We start from the raw sequence: 9,745 nt of genomic DNA, 5'->3' as shown, positions 1-9,745 counted from the left end.
TTTAAAAGTTTTTAATAATTTCTTTATCAACAGCTGTATTAAAGAATATTTACATACAATAAATAGCACCTAAAGTAAAAATCTGATGAGTTTTGACATGCGACATATATCCAAAAAACCATCACTACAATAAAAATAATGAACATTGCTTCACTCCAAAAAGTTTTTTCATGTATCTTTGTAATCCCTTCAAAATCCCATGCAACCTCCCATCTTCAGGCAATCACTTATCTGTTGTCACTATAGATAAATTCACATTTTCTAGCATTTGATAAAAATGGAAGCATATAGGATGCACTTCTTTTTGTCTGGCTTCTATCACTCAGCATAACTATTTTGATTTTCATCCATAATATTGAATATATCAATAATTTATTTCTGTTTATTATTATGTAATATTTCATTGATGGATATAACACAATTTTTTATTCATTTTCTTGTTTAAGGATATTTGAGTTGTCCAGGTTTTTGCTATTACAAATAAAGCACTATGTATAATTGAATACAATTATTTGTATGAATGTAAGCCTTCCTTTCCTTTGGGTAAATATCAAGAGTGCAATAGATGGGTCATATGGTCAGAGTATGTTTAACTTTTCAAGAAAGTATCAAATTGTCTTTCAGAGTGCTTGTACCATTTCACATTCCCAACAGCAGTGTGTTAGTTCTAGGCCCTTCACATTCTCATCAACACTTACATCATCAGACTTTCAAATTTTAGACATTGTAATATGTATGTAGTAGTAGTAGCTTATTCTGGTTTTCCCCGGTGACTAATGAGGTTGAGTGTCTATTGTATGCATATTTGCCATCCATACATCTTTTTTGAAGAAGTGTTTGCTCAAAACCTTGGCCTATTTAATATATTGAGACTATTCTTTTTAAAAATAGTTTTCATTGTAAATAAAAAAATAATTTTTATTTTTATAAATAAAAAAATAATTGTTATTTTTATAAATAAAAAATAAAAGTGATGTTTATTATTTTTATTGTGGTGATGGTTTTGTGGATATATGTCACATATCAAACTCATCAAATTTTTACTTTAAATAGGTGCCATTTATTATATGTAAGTATTATTTAATACAGCTGTTTTTAAAGAAATTATTAAAAACTTTTAAAACCTTCAAGCAATGTTAATTTTATTTTTATAAATAAATATGATTTTTATTTATAATTGATACATAATTGTACATATTTATGGGGTAAAAAGGGATGTTCAATACATGTATACAATGTGTAACAACAAAATCAGAGGAATTTCCGTATCCATTACTTATAAATTTTATCGTTTCTTTGTGGTGATAACTTTGAAAATTTTCTCTTCTAGCTATCTTGAAATATACACCACATTGTTAACAAATATAATGTATTTGCTATAGTCACTGTGCTGTGAAATAGAACACCAGAACTTATTCTTCCTGACTGTAACTTTGTACCTGTTTATTGGGGACTATTCTTGTTGAGTTTTAAAAGTTCTTTATATATTCTAGATAAAAGTCCTTTATCAGCTGTATATTTTGCAAATATTTTCCCCAGTCTTATCATTCTCTTAACAGTGTCTTTTGAAGAGCAGTTTTAAATTTTGATGAAGTTCAATTTATAAGCTTTTCTTTTATGTATTATTATTTCTGATGTTATAGCTAAGAAATTGTTGCTTAATTCAAGGTCACAAAGATTTTATCTTATGTGTTCTTCTAGATGTTTTATAGTTTGGGCTTTACATTTAGGTTGGTAATACATTGTGAGTTAACTTTTTATATGGTAGAAGTTATGTCTCAATTGTTTAATATAGACATATAGTTACTTCAATACCATTTTTTGAAAAGACCATCTTCTCCACTCAATTTCTTTGAACCTTTGTCAAAGCTCAATTGTCCATCTACATGAGTCAGTATCTTGAATATTCATTCAGTTCTATTGATCTATTTGTCTATCTCTATGCCGAGACAATACATTGTCTTGATAACTGTCTTAGATAGGGTTAGTACTCCAACTTTGTTCGTTCTTTACAAATGTGTTTTGGATATTCAAGGTCATTTGCATTTCCATATGAATTCTTGAATCAGCTTGTCGACTTCTATTTCACATTTATTATAAAAAACTTAACATTAGTATACTTTATTACCCCCCTCCCAGTCTTGGTCTATTATCGTATTTCACTTTTAAATACATTATAATCCCCACATTATGTTATTATTAATAATAGGGATTACAGGACAGCCCATACACAATTGAATCTAGCATCATTTGATGAAAAGATCCAATAACAAAAAGTTGGGAAACATGTAAAATAATAACTTGGGGTAGAGGTTATGCTTGTATTTCTCCAGGCAAAAATCAACAGCCAATTTGGATATCATCAAGACACCTGAAACCTTATTATGAGCCAGATGCTGAGGAAGAGACTCCGTGAGGATCCCGAGGACTCCCCGGTTGCAGCCATGTCGAGGCTGACGCTGAGGAGGACCCCAGCTGTCACGAGCAACACCCGTCGAACACAGCCACCCACCTGGGGATAGATCAAGAAGCTGTCACAGATGGTGGAAGAAAACCTGAGGAAAGCGGGACAACCAGTCACAATGAATAATTTAATGGTAGCTATGATAGCGGTTATCTCCACTGCCGTGCGTATTCCTTCAATAAAGGCTGGTAATAATGCCTGGATGTAATCACTCTATGACACAGTTACACATGCTTTCTGATCTCAGTATTTACCATAATAAATCTGCTCCTATAATTGAGGCATACCGCCCTCAAAAACCTATTTGTAAACAGGATTGGACCCAGTTAGAAAAAATGAACGTACTTGTTTAGGAAGATTGCATTGCAGAACAGGCAGAGGTGCTGCACAACGATTCCTATGGGATCATTATTAATTGGTCCCCTAAGGGGATGTTTAGCTTAAATTGCACCTCTCTGTCTGCGTGCCACGGCCACACTATGTTCAGATGATCTGAACAAAACAGTCAGATGGTAGAAATGATAGGAAGTACGGCAAAAGTTCCTATTATCTGGAACCATGGCGGTATAGTGGCACCTCAACCTCAAATGATATGGCCTGTTCTAGGAGCTAAACAAAGATTTGTGGAAACAATCAAATGCTAAAAATGTGGGAAAGAATAAAAAAGCATCTAGAAGGACACACTACAAACTTGTTTTTGGATACAGCAAAATTAAAAGAACAAATATTTAAAGCATCCCAGGCACACCTGACCTTAATGCCAGGAACTAGAGTGCTTAAAGGAGCTGCAGACAAATTAGCAGCCAGTAACCCATTAAAATGGATAAAAACACTTGGAAGCCCTGTGATTTCAATGATGACTGTGCTTATAATCTATGTTGTTTGTCTTTGTATAGTCTGCAGATGCAGATCCGACTCCTGTGAGAAGTAGCTCACCGTGACAAAGCTGCCCTTGCTTTTATCTCTTTGCAAATCAAAGAAGGGAGACATGTTGGGAGCAAGCCCCCCAAAATCTGGCCGTAAACTGGACCCAAGACTGGCCATAAACAAAATCTCTGCAGCACTGTGACATGTTCATAATGGCCATAACGCCCAAGCTGGAAGGTTCTGGTTTTATGGGAATGAGGGCAAGGAACACCTGGCCCGCACAGGGCGGAAAACCGCTTAAAGGCATTCTTAAGCCATAAACAATAGCATTAGCGATTTATGCCTTAAGGGCATGTTCCTGCTGCAGTTAACAAGCCCAATGTATATCTTTAATTCGGCCCAAGCCTTCATTTCCCATAAGGGATACTTTTAGTTAATCTAATATCTATAGAAACAATGCTAATGACTGGCTTGCTGTTAAGAAATACGTGGGTAAATATCTGTTCGGGGCTCTCAGCTCCAAAGGCTGTGAGACCCCTGATTTCCCACTTCACACCTCTATATTTCTCTGTGTGTGTCTTTAATTCCTCTAGCGCTGCTGGGTTAGGGTCTCCCTGACCAAGCTGGTCTCGGCAATTAATATATTTGTTTAAAGAGCTATCTTTTAAAGATATTTAAAACAACAAATCTTATATATTTTCTCTCATAGTTACAATTTCAGGTGCTCTTTATTACTTTTGAAGAAAGATATTTCCATCTGGTCTTATTTTTCTTTTGCCTGACTTTACTTTTCTTGGACTGCAGTTCTATTTGTGATGAATTATTTCAGCTTTTGTATAAAAAAAAATTATTTTTCCTTCATTTTTGAAATGTATTTTCACTGGATATTGAATGGTGGTGGACAGGCCTTTTTCTTTCATTACTTTAAAGCTGGTACTCCTTTTACTTTTCACCTGCATTGTCTCAATCATCTTTGTTACTATGTCTATGATATGTCTTTTCTTCTCTGGTTGTTTTTAAGATTTTCTCTTTATCACTGGTTTTAAGCAATTTGATCATGGTTGACTTGGTGTATTTTCTTTATCTTTCTTGTGCTTGGATTTTTGTGGTGGTTAATAGTTTCTATCAAATTTGGAAAATTGTTAGTCATTATCTCTTCAAATTTTCTTGTCCCCATCTTCCTCTTTTAGGTACACATGTGTTAGGCTCTTTGGTGCTGCCCACAGCTTACTGATGCTGCATTCATTTTTTAAAAAATTATGTTTTGTCTTTGTTTCATTTTGGATAGGTCCTATAGTGCTGTCCTCAGATCACTAATCATTTTTTCTGTGATGTTTAATCTGCTGTTAATCTGATCTGATATATTTTTAATTTCAGGTATTAGAGTTTTCACATCTAAAATTTTCATGAGTCTTTTTTTATTGTCCATGTCGCAACTTAAGTTTTTGGACTACAAAATGTTAAGTAGAGACACAGACAATAGAAATATGGACTACAGTTGTAATAGCTGTTATAATGTCATTGTCTGCTGTTTCTAACATCTATTTCAATTCTGGGTTGTTTTCAACTGATTTTTTTTTTCTCATTATACATCCTGTAATCCTGTTTCTTTGCATTCCTCACATTTTCTGATTGAATGCCAAACATTGTGAACTTTCTTGGTAAGGTTGTGAATATTTTTGTATTCCTATGAGTATCTTTGAGTTTTGTTCTGGAACACAATTAAGTTATCTGAGAATAGTCTGTTTTTTTCAGTTCTTGGTTTTAAGATTTTTGAGAGGGACCAGATCTGTATTTAGTCTAATTTTCCCCTATTACTGAAACAAAACGCTTCTGACCACTGCAGCCAATGCCTCATGAATTATAAGAATATCCAGTTTGATTGATAGGAGTAGGCACTGTTCCCAGCCTTGGATGAGCTCCTAGAACTGTTCTCTCTAATCCTTTTTGGGTATTTCTTTCCCTGGTGTTGGGTAGCTTTCTCATTTTTAGATGTGCTATACTAGGCTGCATAATCAAGAAGCACCAGCCTCCAGGGTTCTCTGTCTGTGCAGCACTCTCTTGTCCAGCACTCTCTTCCACAATCTCTAGCACCTTGGTCTCCCAAGACTCTCAGCTTTGTCTGCCCAAATCAGAAAGTCTGAGAGGTCCCTTCATGTCCCCCTTGCTGAACCACAACCTGGAAACTCTCTGAAGCTGAAAGCTAAGGCAATTATAGGGCTAACCTTGTTTATTTCCCATCTCTCAGGGATCATCATTCTTTCTTGCCTAACATTCAGTGTCTTGAAGTCCATTTTTTCAAATTTCTTCTTATTTTTAAAACGGTTTTGTTTCAGTAGGTATAGAAGTTTGTCCTCTGTTATTCCATTTTGGCTTGAAAGGAAATTTTGGCTTTTTCTCTTTATGTTAGAAAACAACACCCACCTCTAACTAGTCTGGGAAAAGTGTCTTTTATCTGTCTTAGATTAAGAAAACAAACATAACAAACAAACATATATAAACCTAAAAATTATCCAGTGTTTAAAAGAGAATTTAAAACCATTTTGAACATTTAACAGAGAAACATAAAAAGTACCAGAGAGGAATTCCATTCACAACTCACATATCTCTCCAAGTCTAGCTTCTTGTAGCTCAGCTGGGTTCCAGCCACCTAGCACTCACTCTGCCCTGGAACTATCCCCAGACACAGCTGAGAAGGAGGGTCTCTTTTTCTCCCCACGTTTTCTTTTCTTTCTTCTATCTATATGGTTTGATGTATCTGCCTTTCTAATGGAAATCAATAGAGATTTTCTAGTCTTCTTTCAAATTTTCTCTCCACCAACCTCATAGGTGTAGACTTAAAAGTTCTGCCTTTCAGAAAGGGTAAAAATTAAAACGTGATTAAGTGCTGTGTGTATGTATATGTGTGTTCGTGTGTTTGTGAGAGACAGAAAAGGTTGTGAACATGTATATTTTAATTTTTCTTTTATATTTGTCATAATCTTCTACCTAGAAAAGTAATAGAGTTAATCACCCTCATAATTAGACAAATAGCATTTTCTGTCTGGTCCTGGTTTCCTGATTATTAAGGTATCTTCCGGCTTTAAAAATCTGAAGGTCGTTTTGGGTTGTATGACTTCCAATCCTTCTATATGGTTCTAAAGGCATTTATAGAGGACTGAAGACCTGAAATGACAGGAAATATCTCTGTGTGACATGACAAGAAGGGAGGGACCTTGAAGAGCCATTGCATATTTTCCCCTAGGATCACCCTATCTGGGAGAGCTACATTTGTGCTCAGGGCCACCACAGCCCTCCAGTTTAAAGGTTAGACAAGAGTCTGCAGGGGAAGGTTTAAATTTACACCTTCTTGACAGTCTGAAATAAATGGCCCTGGCTTGATCCCTACTACTGAACTAAGCAGAGATAAAAGTCTGCTCAGAGTAACCAGTCATGTGTAGATATGGGGCTGAGAAAGCTTTGCTTAGAAGAATACCTGAGAAGGCAAACTCTTTTAGGAAGAGTTGTCTTCCTAAAAGCTTCCTCACATGATTTCATGTTGTAATAACATCTGTGTCATGTCTTTTCTATAAAAGAGAATCTTCAAACTAAAATAGTAAAACAGGTTAAGCATGAATTTAAATTCAGGCTAGGAGAGAAAAAAATGTTATGCATGAAGATAAGACAGCACTTAAATATTTTAAATTCATATCTTTAGGCAGAAACAAATTAAATCCCAGTTTAGTGTAACAATTCAAGTATTGATTCAGTAAATATTTATTGAGTGCCTACCAAGTGCCAGCACTGTTGTAAATGTTTGCTCATACAGCAGGGAGTAAAACAGATAAATATCCTGCCCTCAAAGTACTTTTATTTGTAATTGTGATTGTAAAAGTATTATCTTTACTCTTTGAAGTATCATAGGGAATGGGAAACTGCCAGATGACTGGAGATGCCAAATTCATTCTTAATATTCAAAAGAAAATGGCAGCAGCAGAATTCAGAAACTGCATCCTGGGTGACAACCCTGGGTAAAATTAGAGATTAGATTTGAGTCCTTAAAAGAAGAAAAAGGAATTATTTAACAAATGCCCAATTAGACTAGTCATATTAACAGTCTTGCTTCATTTTAACATTGAGTTATGATACAAGAAAATCAGGAGAATTCTATGTGCAAAGTACACCTTGATTTCGGCAGGGCATTTCTCAGTATTTCCATATTACTTTGAGGCTAGATAAAAAGACTGACTGAAAGAGCACTCCCTAAGAATCTAGATTTAATGGATTATTACCAAGTTGGAAGGAAATTTAAAATTTTTTAGCTGATATAAATGTATCTTCTCCTAATCTATCTTGACATAAAAATAAACTTAATAGTGAAACACAGGCACAGGTATGTAGTAGGATAAAAATATACCTCACACTGTTTATATGAGGATTAAGAGTTCTGTGCTTGTCACATCATAGGAACTTTATAAATATCACTCTGATCCTCCACTCCTTGACTCAGAACATAATATTTACTTTTCAGCCTGTTCCTGAATATGTGCTTAGCTATCACTATTACTAAAACAAAATATAAGAATACAGGTTGAGTATCCTTTATTCAAAATGCTTTGGACCAAACGTGTTTCAAATTTCACATTTTTTTCCAATTTTTAAAATATTTGCATACATATAATGAAATATCATAGGAATGGAACACACATTTAAATGTAAAATACATTATGTTTCATATACAACTTATACAATTAGCCTGAAGGTAATTTTATGCAACATTTTTAATAATTGTGTGCATTTGTCATATGAGATCAGGTATGAAATTTTCCACTAGTGGAGTCATGTCAGCACTCAGAAAGTTCATAATTTTTTAGTGTTTTGGATTTTGGGTTTCAGAATTAGAGATACTCAACCTGTACTATAATTTGAACTTTGATAATATCTGGTGTTCTATTAGTTTTAAAATGATGTAGGGGCACTCTTTACATATTATATTACATGAAATTATTTAAATTTTAAATGTAGTATGTATAATAATTTTAAAACACAGATAACTTATTGACTTTTAATAATAATATTTTTGACATAACGAGAGTTCAAAATATATAAATAATTCACTTTAAAAATACCTACATTTTCTCATAAGGTGAAAACAGAAAATATACTTAGTCATGTTCTCAAAAAAATCTACATCTTTGGTTTATCTTTTCTGTGAATGTTAACACCTAAAATAATATGCTCCCAAAGATATGTATTAAAAAAATGCTCTTTGCATCATTGAAGCCAGAAAAAAATTGTGACTTTAGGAGAGTGGTTATGTAAATATTAGTACATCTATACAATGAATTATAGAAAACAATAAACAGTAAGAATGTGAACCTATAAATATTGATATGGAGTGATCTCAAGAAAACTATGGAAAAGTCTCACCACAATACAATTTATTTCCAAATAATGTAAAAAAGCAAAAAGCCAAGACATATGTACCTCTGTGTGTGTGTGTGTTTGCGCATATATGCAGGCAATAAAGTAAAGGAAGAGGGGCTAGAAGGTGGTACTTAATTATTTTGTAGTGATTACCTCTGATGATGTAAGAAGGAATCAGTATGGTAGAAGTGAATGGGACATTTATATTTTCTTCTCATTTCTTCTATATTGATCACATCTTTGAAAAATTTTTATTATACTTTAAGTTCAGGGATACATGTGCAGAAGGTGCAGGTTTGCTACACAGGTATACACATGCCATGGTGGTTTGCTGCACCCATCAACCCGTCATCTATATTAGGTGTTTCTCCTAATGCTATCCCTCCCCTAGCCCATCACCCCCTGACAGGACTCGGTGTGTGATGTTCCCCTCCCTGTGGATCACATCTTTTATAGAGGCCTGGCGCGGTGGCTCACACCTGTAATCCCAGCAATTTGGGAGACCGAGGCGAGCCGATTGCTTGAGGTCAGGAGTTCAAGACTAGCCTGGCCAACATGGCGAAATCCCGTCTCTACAAAAAACACAAAAAATTAGCTGTGCGTGGTGGTGGACACCTGTAATCCCAGGAACCCACGAAGCTGAGGCACAAGAATTGCTTGAGTCTGGCAGGCACGGGTTGCAGTGAGCCGAGATTGCACCATTGCACTCCAGCCTGGGCAACAGAGTGAGACTCCATCTTAAAAACAACAACAACAACAACAAAAAGTTTTATAGAAAAATGCATGCACGTATTTCTAGTATAAAATAATTTTTATAAAGCACTGATATTACTTATAGGGATTTAATGTAAAAGAATAACCAATCTTCAGAATTTTTCATCAAGAGAAGAATCCTTTAAGCCAGACTACCAGGAGAATAATCAAGGACTCAAATCCAAATTATGAATTCATTGTTTGAAAAGAATAATGAAATAATACTCTCATGATTAAAATTTTCTTCAAAAGTCT

The sequence above is a fragment of the Pan troglodytes genome, chromosome 5, assembly GCF_028858775.2.
Source record: "Pan troglodytes isolate AG18354 chromosome 5, NHGRI_mPanTro3-v2.0_pri, whole genome shotgun sequence".
NCBI lineage: Eukaryota > Metazoa > Chordata > Mammalia > Primates > Hominidae > Pan > Pan troglodytes.
This window is presented reverse-complemented; position numbering follows the sequence as displayed.